Raw genomic sequence first — 9,915 nt, forward strand, 5'->3', positions numbered from 1 at the left:
AGTTTACTATATAATTTTTGCTACCACAAAAGTAATAAATGAACATATTGATAATATGAGAAAGTCCAGTCCTTTATTTTTGCTCCTTTTTAAGTACAAAATACAAGTGATTGTTAGAATAAAATATTACAATGAAGAAATACTGATATGAAATTGAACTTCTCTGTTTCCCTGAGATGTTAAACTATCTTAGGGACAGTGATAGAGGCCTATTTCCTTCACTCAGCAAAGGTAGGCTATACTTATGAAGGAAATACAAAATTTAAGAATGAACAATTTATGTATACGTAACCTAAACATCTGTACCCCCATAATACGCTAAAATAAAAAAAAAAGAATGAACAATTTATAAAAATGAGAGTACATTTGATTTCTAGAGTAATAGTAAGTTGTGAAGGGAGAGAAATTGACAAAATCAGTTACATTGATATTGCCATACATGGAGAACACATGGTGGACAAGGAAAAAAAAAGGAGAGAGAAAGAAAAGATCTACAGAATAGTGGTAGGAAGGAGAATATAAATTTTTGACACTTGGAGGGAGAATACATATTTTAACTTTATAATAATAGGAAAGGAAGTTACAGAGGATATAAAAATGAATGAAAACTGGGAGAATCTTTATCATCTATGCTGTTTAGTTATTAGGTGAAATTGTCACATATCAATGCACAATCTTTAAAATAAGGGATTTCAGAATATTTCAATATACGTTACATTGAAGGAATTCAATCCAGGAGAGATGATTTTTTAATTATACTGCATCTATAAATATAAAAATAGGAATAGATCTGAGAACAAGGAGTATCAGTTACCTTATGAATTATGTTATCTAAATTCTGCCCTATTCACCAATGTTCTGGAAGTTTTAATGTGTTAGTTAAACATGCTTTCACTTCGTTAGGGATGTAAACTCCAATTCCATTTCAGGTCTGAAGTACCTGTTTCTTCCTGTGAGGAGACACAGATTGTTTCACCTATCTACGATGCATGACCTTAATCACACTCAAGGAGGCTGCGAGTGAAAATGACTGACTCCACTCTTCAATTTGGCAGTAGTGGCTTGTGGAATAAAGACACATAGCCACCCAATGAGCTTTCTTTGAGATATAAATGCCATGCCTAGGAGACTGAATCCAGCTCAGCTAGAGAGATATAGTGAGTAAACAAAACAAACTGGCTTTATGCATTCTGTTCTCCGAATATACTGCAGGTCCGAAAAGAAAGCCTTCTTTCTCTCTTTTTTCTAACTCTCTTGTATCCATTCAAAGTAGCATAAACCTAGTCATAAAACAAAGGACCCTCCTTTCCCTGCATCTGTGAATGGCGTGGAGGCTGTTTTTTCTAAATTGCCACCACTAAGTTTAAAAATATCGCAGACACCTGAACATGTGCCAGAGTCTCATTCTTCTCCATAGACCATGCAGCCAGTTCCCCTTCAATGTATATTAGCTTTTTGTTGGTACCTTGACATAATCTTACTACTCTCAGTACGCAGAGTTTCACTACTTCTTTTGGAAGCACCTTTCTGAATCTCTCTGCCTCATTGACTCTATTTCCCATTTCAAATGTCAACCAAATGCATTCTATTTTTCATCCCCTGTATTTCTTAGATTCTTTTTGCTCCTGCTGTTTCTGGTTTTCACGGTGTAGCTATGTAACTTCAACTGTAAGCATTTGTAGTGAATATTATTTGAATAAATTAATTTCAAGAAGGAAACAAATGGAACAAACAAAAGTCCCAAAATGTAGCATTATCATTTCAGCTCTCAGGTAATGCTTAAACCTCTATGTAACTGGTACAGACGCAAGGAGCCAACACCATGGCGAAGTCAGGGAATAAGAGCGGCGGCAGCGGAAAGAAAAGCCTGAAAAGGAAAGCCGCTACCGAAGAACTTCAGGAGTCTGTAGTGGCTGAGCATGAGGCGACAGAAAACGGGGTCCAACCCCCGAAAACGGCTGCCTTTCCCCCAGGCTTCAGCATTTCGGAGATTAAAAACAAACAGCGGCGACACTTAATGTTCACGCGGTGGAAACAGCAGCAGCGGAAGGAAAAGTTGGCAGCTAAGAAAAGACTTAAAAAAGAGAGAGAGGCTCTTGGTGATAAAGCTCCACCAAAGCCTATACCCAAGACCATTGATAACCAGCGAGTGTATGATGAAACCATAGTAGACCCTAATGATGAAGAGGTTGCTTATGATGAAGCTACAGATGAATTTGCTTCTTACTTCAACAGGCAGACTTCTCCCAAGATTCTCATCACAACATCAGATAGGCCTCATGGGAGAACAGTACGACTCTGTGAATAGCTCTCCACAATTATACCAAACTCACATGTTTATTACAGAAGAGGACTGGCTCTGAAAAAAATTATTCCACAGTGCATCTCAAGAGATTTCACAGATCTGACTGTTGTTAATGAAGATTCTAAAACTCCAAATGGACTTATTTTGAGTCATTTGCCAAATGGGCCAACTGCTCATTTTAAAATGAGCAGTGTTCGTCTTCGTAAAGAAATTAAGAGAAGAGGTAAGGACCCCACAGAACACATACCTGAAATAATTCTGAATAATTTTACAACACGGCTGGGTCACTCAGTTGGACGTATGTTTGCATCTCTCTTTCCTCATAATCCTCAATTTATTGGAAGGCAGTTTCCCACATTCCATAATCGGCGAGATTATATCTTCTTTAGATTTCATAGGTACATATTCAAGAGTGAAAAGAAAGTGAGAATTCAGGAACTTGGACCACGTTTTACCTTAAAATTAAGATCTCTTCAGAAAGGAACCTTTGATTCTAAGTATGGAGAGTATGAATGGGTCCATAAGCCCCGGGAAATGGATACAAGTAGAAGAAAATTCCATTTATAAACTGCTGAGGGAATAGTATTAGATTTTGCTAAACAGACTATCTTGAACTTGGTAAATTATTTTTAACAGAACAACCTTTTCAAAATGTATTTACTGATTTCATAAACCTTCTTTCATATCTGGACAAATTACCAAATGTCATGGTATGTTTATGTAGCAAATATAAATAAAAGTCATTTTGGTGACAAAAAAAAAAAAAAAAAAAACCTCTATGTAACTGTTTGGAAATGTGAAATTCTGGGAACATTTTATTCAAGACATGAGTGGATATTCACCCAGCTGATATAACTGAAATGAGGTAAGTACTTAAGAGAAAAAAGTGAACTTTTAAATAGGTCGTAAGAAATTGAGATATTCTTGACCCTTTACTGTGAGATGAGTTTTGTAATGCATGGTTGTATACCTGTATACCTTGTAAACCTATAGGATAAGCCATCCCAATTTCTAGAAGATAAACATAGAAGCTTGGAATGTTAGCTCTCTGAACAAATATGTTGACTTCCTTAAACAAAATTTAAATGATTTTACTAAGAGAAACTAAAGGTATGTTATCATTTATGCTTTTTTCTGTTGAAAATCTTTTTGTTGATTATAAGACATTCATCTCAAATATGTGAGGAGACAATATGCATTTAGCATAGAATGCTCATATTTAAATAGAGGTTTAAGAGATGAAAGAGTATTGCAAAAAGGCCTGTGTTGATTATCAGGGACACTATCAATGTCCAGCCCTTGCTAGACTCCTTTCTCTAGTGATTTTTGGTAAGTCTTATAAATTCCAAATCTCAGTTTTCTGTTCTGTAATAAAAAGGGAATTGCTTTACATTCCAATTGTACACTTTGCAGTAACAATTGTCTAGGGAGCACTTCCCCTAGAAGGTAACTCCCATTGCAGAGATATGATATTGCTGCTTGGATTTATTTTTCAAAATATCTCAGTGTTTCTTCTTTTTTTTTTTTTTTTGAGACAGAGTCTCACTCTCTTGCCTGGGGCGAGTGCCGTGGCATCAGCCTAGCTCACAGCAACCTCAAACTCCTGGGCTCAAGCGATCCCACTGTCTCAGCCTGCCGAGTAGCTGGGACCACAGGCACACGCCACCATGCCCGACTAATTTTTTCTACATATATTTTTAGCTGTCCAATTAATTTCTTTCCATTTTTTGGTAGAGACGGGGTCTCACTCTTGCTCAGGCTGGTCTCGAACTCCTGAGCTCAGAACAATCCGCCCGCCTCGGCCTCCCAGAGTGCTAGGATTACAGGCGTGAGCCACCGCGCCCGGCCATATCTCAGTGTTTCTTAACAGTCATTCATGTACCTTGCTAATTACAGCTCCACAAACATGCATTGTATACTTTGACAATTATAAAAGAAGTGCAAATCTGTACTCATCTCAAACATTATAACTTCAAAATGGATGAAAAATAAATTCTGGCCTAAAGAATGAGAAAGGTATGACCGTGGTAGAGAAGAGAGATAGAGAATTGCTGAGAAGATATGAAGTGTCATTCTAATTAAGTCCATTAAATGCATTATTTCTGATATGCTATTGCCCCAAGCATATAGCTGGCTTAATCCCTTCCCAAATAAAATATAAATGTATTTCAATCTGTTACAGGAAGTTTTCTGTCATGGAAATCATTTCTATTTTTAAATGAAAGTTTAAAGACAAGATTGACATTAAAGGTACTTAACATTGCTGGAAAACTATCACTCCTTCATTCAAAGGATACCTGTCATCCAAATCATTACAAAATGAAAAAAAGACTAAATAACACAATCTGCTGATTCTAAACATGAAACGGTTTTGAAGTTAGCCTGGCTTACTTGGTTGCATGACATTGCTGATAAGAAATATTAAAATGACAAATATCAGTATACACAGAAGGTATATCTTTTAACTAAGCAGAGAAAATCACATTTTTACTAGTCATGATTCAAAAAAGAATATATGAAATATAGGAAATGCAGTAATGGTAATCTGTGCTTTGCTTTTTGATGTCCCTCAAAGAAATATTACTAGAGAAAGTTACTTGGGGAATATATGATATTGCATTGTATTTTTGTTTGTATTTAAGTAAAATACAGTTAAGGAAAAAATACATTAGGAAGATTTTTTTTGCTCCTTTAAAATCCATGATGCTCATTGTATTCAAAGCATCATTTTCATGGAGTTACACTTATCTAAATGCAATGCACATTTATTTTAACTAACTATGTATTAACCAGTGCGTTCCTTCAAAATAATGCATGCTAATTAAGACAAGCATTTTCAATATAAAGATAGCACTGGCACTATTTTTTACATGTGATTGCTATTACAGGTGCAATGATGGTAAGATTTGATATCACTGAAGAACTTATTGCTTTTAGGAGACTTTTAAAGCTACATGAAGATATTCAATATCAAGCAATCTTCCATTAATGAAGCAATTACTGGGACAGGCTTTCACTGGGGTGGAGAGTAGAGCACACTGCTTGCGGAACAACCTCTAACCAATAAGCAAGGCCAGGGAATGAAAACAAGGTATGCTTTGAAAATGACATTTGAGCAATACTCACTGAGTCGCTCTTAGTCAAACTAAGAACACAATTAATTGTCATGGTACAAACCTGTATCTGAAGCCCAGACTATGGTATCATCTATGTCTTATATGTGTTTTTATTTGACTAGCACTTTACGAAACAAGTATATGGGGACTATTTAGTTCTGTTATTTTCTATCTGTTAAAGTACTCATACAATGCAAAAGCCTGATGATTACTCATTTAAAATTGAAACACATCTAATGCAAGATTTAAATAAATAAATAAGCTCTTGAAAATATCATTAAACATTAACTGAGAACGTAAAAGCAATAAATGAAATTTATCTCTTGCTTCATAGTTTGTCATGTGCTCACCCATATAATATTTGGTCCATATATGCACTGAGATTCTTGGTTCTTTGAGAGTTAAACAAATTGAAATCAACCCCCACTCAAGGTAGGCTATGGTTCTGCCCAATATCTCTGCATATTTTCCTGGGGAAAGAAAAGACCTTAAGTTTTTAATGGTCATTTCTTGCTCTGAATGCCAGTTCTCTTCCTTTACTTTTTCCAAAACTACTCACATTAAACATTTGTTTTATTGGTTTGGGAGCAAAGCAAAGTACCTTAAATCAGACAGATTTTCCTGCTCTGAAGTCTCCTGCTATCCCAACACCAGTATTTCTTCCAGTCACTTTTCTACAACAGCTTCCTCCCATGGTGCTTATGTCCCAGGGTTCCTCAACACCCTCTTCTCGTCTTACTTTAGATTGATACTCCCATTGACTCTGAAGCTAGTTTCACATATCCCACATTTCATTAACATGTTCTGCCACCTGCACTGCTCCCACAGAAGAGGCTGGCAGAGGCATTAAAAGTTATTACTTGTCCACTGACAAAATATGCTGCCTTCTTTCTAAGACAGAAGCAACTACTGCACAGCTGTCTAACTCATGTAACAATTAAATATAAAGATATCCCTGTAAGGTAGGTACTACCTTACAGGGATATCTTTCACAGGTGAGGAAACTGGGGTTCAGTGCTATTTTATGGCTTTCTGTGTTCAACACAGGAAGAAGAGAATTAAACCAGGCCTTGAATCCAAGCCTTCTAATCCTATGTTACCCCCATCTTTCTAGCAGGACATGGAACTACTCTCTTCTTGGTAATATATTACTGTCACCCAATTTTATCAGATATGGGATTCTTTTTAAATTCAATATATGTATCTTTCTATTTTGTTTTCTTTTTATAAGGTAATATTTATAGGACTTGGAGCTTTTTGCATCAAAAGTTTTCCTCTGTCTGGATTCCATCTTCATTATGGCTTTTGTGTGAGTGCAAACAGTGCAGGGCTACCACAGGGAATAGCATTCCACATGGGATGTATACCCTCCGTTGTTTCTTTCTTCCCCAGAAAAGTGCTCTGGTCATGCTGACATAGATCCGAATCAGACTGGGAAGATGGGGAGAGGAAATGAGCTGAATGATTCCAAAGTAGTCTGACAGCTGTGCAAGCTTGGACCCCTCCTCGTTGAATGCAGTCAGCACATGCTCTTTCAGCATTCGCTGTATCCCTTTGGTTCTATTCAGGAGAATAGAAAACATGGTAGATTTTTCAAATAGAGAGAGTTTAATACAGGTAAATTTGTGTAAATTGGATATGTAGGTGGAGAAAGAACTGAGAATCCAATTAGACAATTTGAAACAATTATGCAACCCAGATTAGCAACAGTAGGAAGCCAAGAAAACCCAATGGTTAAAGGAAGAGTAGATGGAAAGAAATGCCAGAATTTGGAAGCCAGGCCATGTGGCTGGGCAGCCTGGTAGGATCTGGAGCCATAGGGGAGGTACAGCCTCTTCACAGGCTGTGGGGCAGAACAAGAAACAGAAAATGCCTCCCACTCTCCAATATTCCTCCAGTGCTCCCATTTCAGAACTAGTCACAATCCAACTGGCAAAGGAGCTTGAAAAAATATTTTCCTAAAATACGTAGCAGAGTGGAAGGGCGTAGAATGGAGCAATAAGCAAACGAAAAGCACACTTGTCCCTAAATATCCACAGCTATTAAATGCCTTCACATTTTGCCAGCTATAAACCCAGTTAATAAATGGCTCTAACGAATAAGGTCTCTACAGTTCTGTTATCTCAGAAGTGGTATCTAGAATACCACAGTTATCTAATTTAACATCAATGGTATTTGGTGTGTGGCTCACCAGTGTGTTTCCCTGTCTTCTGAGACATTTTCTCATCTTAAAACATGTCACTGTGGGTTTCTTAAATGTGGTACCTAAGGAGGAAGGGAGCTTACAAGATGGAGGAGAAGCTGGGAAAGGACAGGAAGATTCCCAAGGAGCTGTCAAATCTTCCTCTGAAATGTTGGTATTGCAGGTTCTGCCTGCCAAGAACCAGAGTATTAAAAAAAACAAATAAATAAATAAAAATAAAAAAATAAACTTGGCCATTTTCTAAAAGTCTTGGTGAAACTGAGGATTCAGAAACTGCAGCATGAGTGTCCAGCAAAGCAGTGGGCAGCCATGGAGGTCTGTGGATTCCAGTGCCACCTGATGGGTGATACTAACTGCCATCTCCTGACAGATCCAACTTCCTGGGCTGGGAACCCAGGGACGTTATAAACCACCTGTCTTCTCTCTTCCGCTGTGCTTGTTTTGAGAAACTCCTCTCACTAAATACATTTTTCTGGCTTACGAGTCATTGGGCTTGTGTGTAACAAATAAAAAGTGTTTATGGATTGTTTTGTTCATGTATACGTATAAACATATCTCAAGGATTCGCCAGTTAAGATAATTTTTAGGACAGAAACTACTAGAAAAATAAAGATTTATTAGGTTCCATTGAATATTTTTTAAATATCTATATTTTTCATGTGGAGAAAGTTTTTATTAATCAAAACTGTTTAAAACATAGCCATATTTTATTTTAATTTTGGTATAAAAATATTAAGTTTGAAAGTATTGTATAAACATGCCACTAAATCAAGAAATTTGAGACCTATATTTGGGATCATTTGTGTCTTAAGTGATACAGATGTTAGGTGGAAAACATTTAGATAAAAGTTAGTAATATTTAATATATGCAATCACACTCACCTTTTCTGCACTCTTGTGATATTTAAGGTGGTAAATTTTTCCCCTTTTATTTTTCCACTGTTTCCCTTAGGTTTATATTTACCTCAGTCTTCCCAATGAAAGCAAAGTCAGAAGTTCTGGCTACCTGGCTATGGTTTTATTTGGGCAAGAGGATATATTATGGTTCTTATTGTTATGGTTCAGTATGTACTTATATTATGCTTTCCCATGAAGAATTTAAGGTACTTTATTAAATCTGGAGATAATTCTCATAATGCTTAACTGATATAAGTTAAATATATTAAAAATCTTAATAGCCCAACAATCTATATATATATATATATATATATTCCATTTTAATCATTTTTACCAACAGCTATCCCAATGAGCTTTTCCAAATTCTAAAAATTCAATTAATTAATATTCATTTCAATTAAAGAAATACAGGAAATAGAATGGACAAAGTAATTTAACATTGAAACAAGTATTAGGGCCATGTCGTAACTTCCAAACACCAACTTAGACTCTTAGAACAAAATAGATTATTAGGAAGGGTTTACTCAATATTTTAATAATTAAAGGGAATAATTTAATCTATAATTTGATCCCAAATTCCAAAGTATATTAATTTAACTTATTTCTTCTCTCTAACCTTGGCCCTAGTATCTGTCTTTGTTTGGTTTTTTTTTTTTAATAGTTCTTATTGTTAATAAGAAATATAGAAAGCCTGAAAAAGCAAATGCATAGTTTGCTAAATTATTGAAAGGTTAACACTCCATAAATCTCAGTTATGTCAGGAAAGAAAACCTAACCAGCTACTCTAGGAGACCCCTATGTGATCCGTCAATCACATTGCCTTCTCTCTCCACTAAGAGTTGCGTCTCCTGACTTTTATGTTAACTACCTCCTTGCTTTACCATCCAATTGTGCTTCCATAGGCACTGAAGTTTAGTTTTGCCTGTTATTTTGTGCATATTTTTTAATCTATAGAATCTCCCTCCATTACTTCTCTTTCCTGAAATTTGTATATGAAAGAACCTGGGTCATCTGTCCTGCAGTTCTCCAAAGGCTGGGTCTTGCTGATTATATTACTGTATAATTTAGCATGTTTCTTTGCATTTCCTAATAGTTGGTAGTTGGATCTAGAGACTTAATCAAACTCAGGCTAGCTTTGTGTTTTACTTTATTTCATTTATTCGGTAAACCTACTTCATAGCCAGTGTGTGTTCCTCATAAAGAATCATAGGAAGTAGTTAATGACCAGTTGTGTCTTTCGATAGTTAGAATCACTTTGAGTTTAATGCCTGGATCCTTTAATTCCTTAGGATTTGCAAAATGTTGATACCGTATTTCAGTTCTGACATTCTTTTCCCATGTGTTCATTGACATATTTCTATATGAAGATACTTCCCTTTGTCTACTCTTTGGTT

The 9,915-nt window shown here is 36.0% G+C and overlaps 1 pseudogene; it reads left to right on the forward strand.

Moving 5' to 3' along the window:
• Nucleotides 1-1,822: 1,822 nt before the first annotated feature.
• On the forward strand, nt 1,823-2,888 carry LOC105817723 (annotated as a pseudogene).
• The last annotated feature ends 7,027 nt before the right edge of the window (nt 2,889-9,915 follow it).

The sequence above is a fragment of the Propithecus coquereli genome, unplaced genomic scaffold (genome assembly GCF_000956105.1).
Source record: "Propithecus coquereli isolate 6110/MARCELLA unplaced genomic scaffold, Pcoq_1.0 Scaffold420, whole genome shotgun sequence".
In the NCBI taxonomy this organism is placed as follows: domain Eukaryota; kingdom Metazoa; phylum Chordata; class Mammalia; order Primates; family Indriidae; genus Propithecus; species Propithecus coquereli.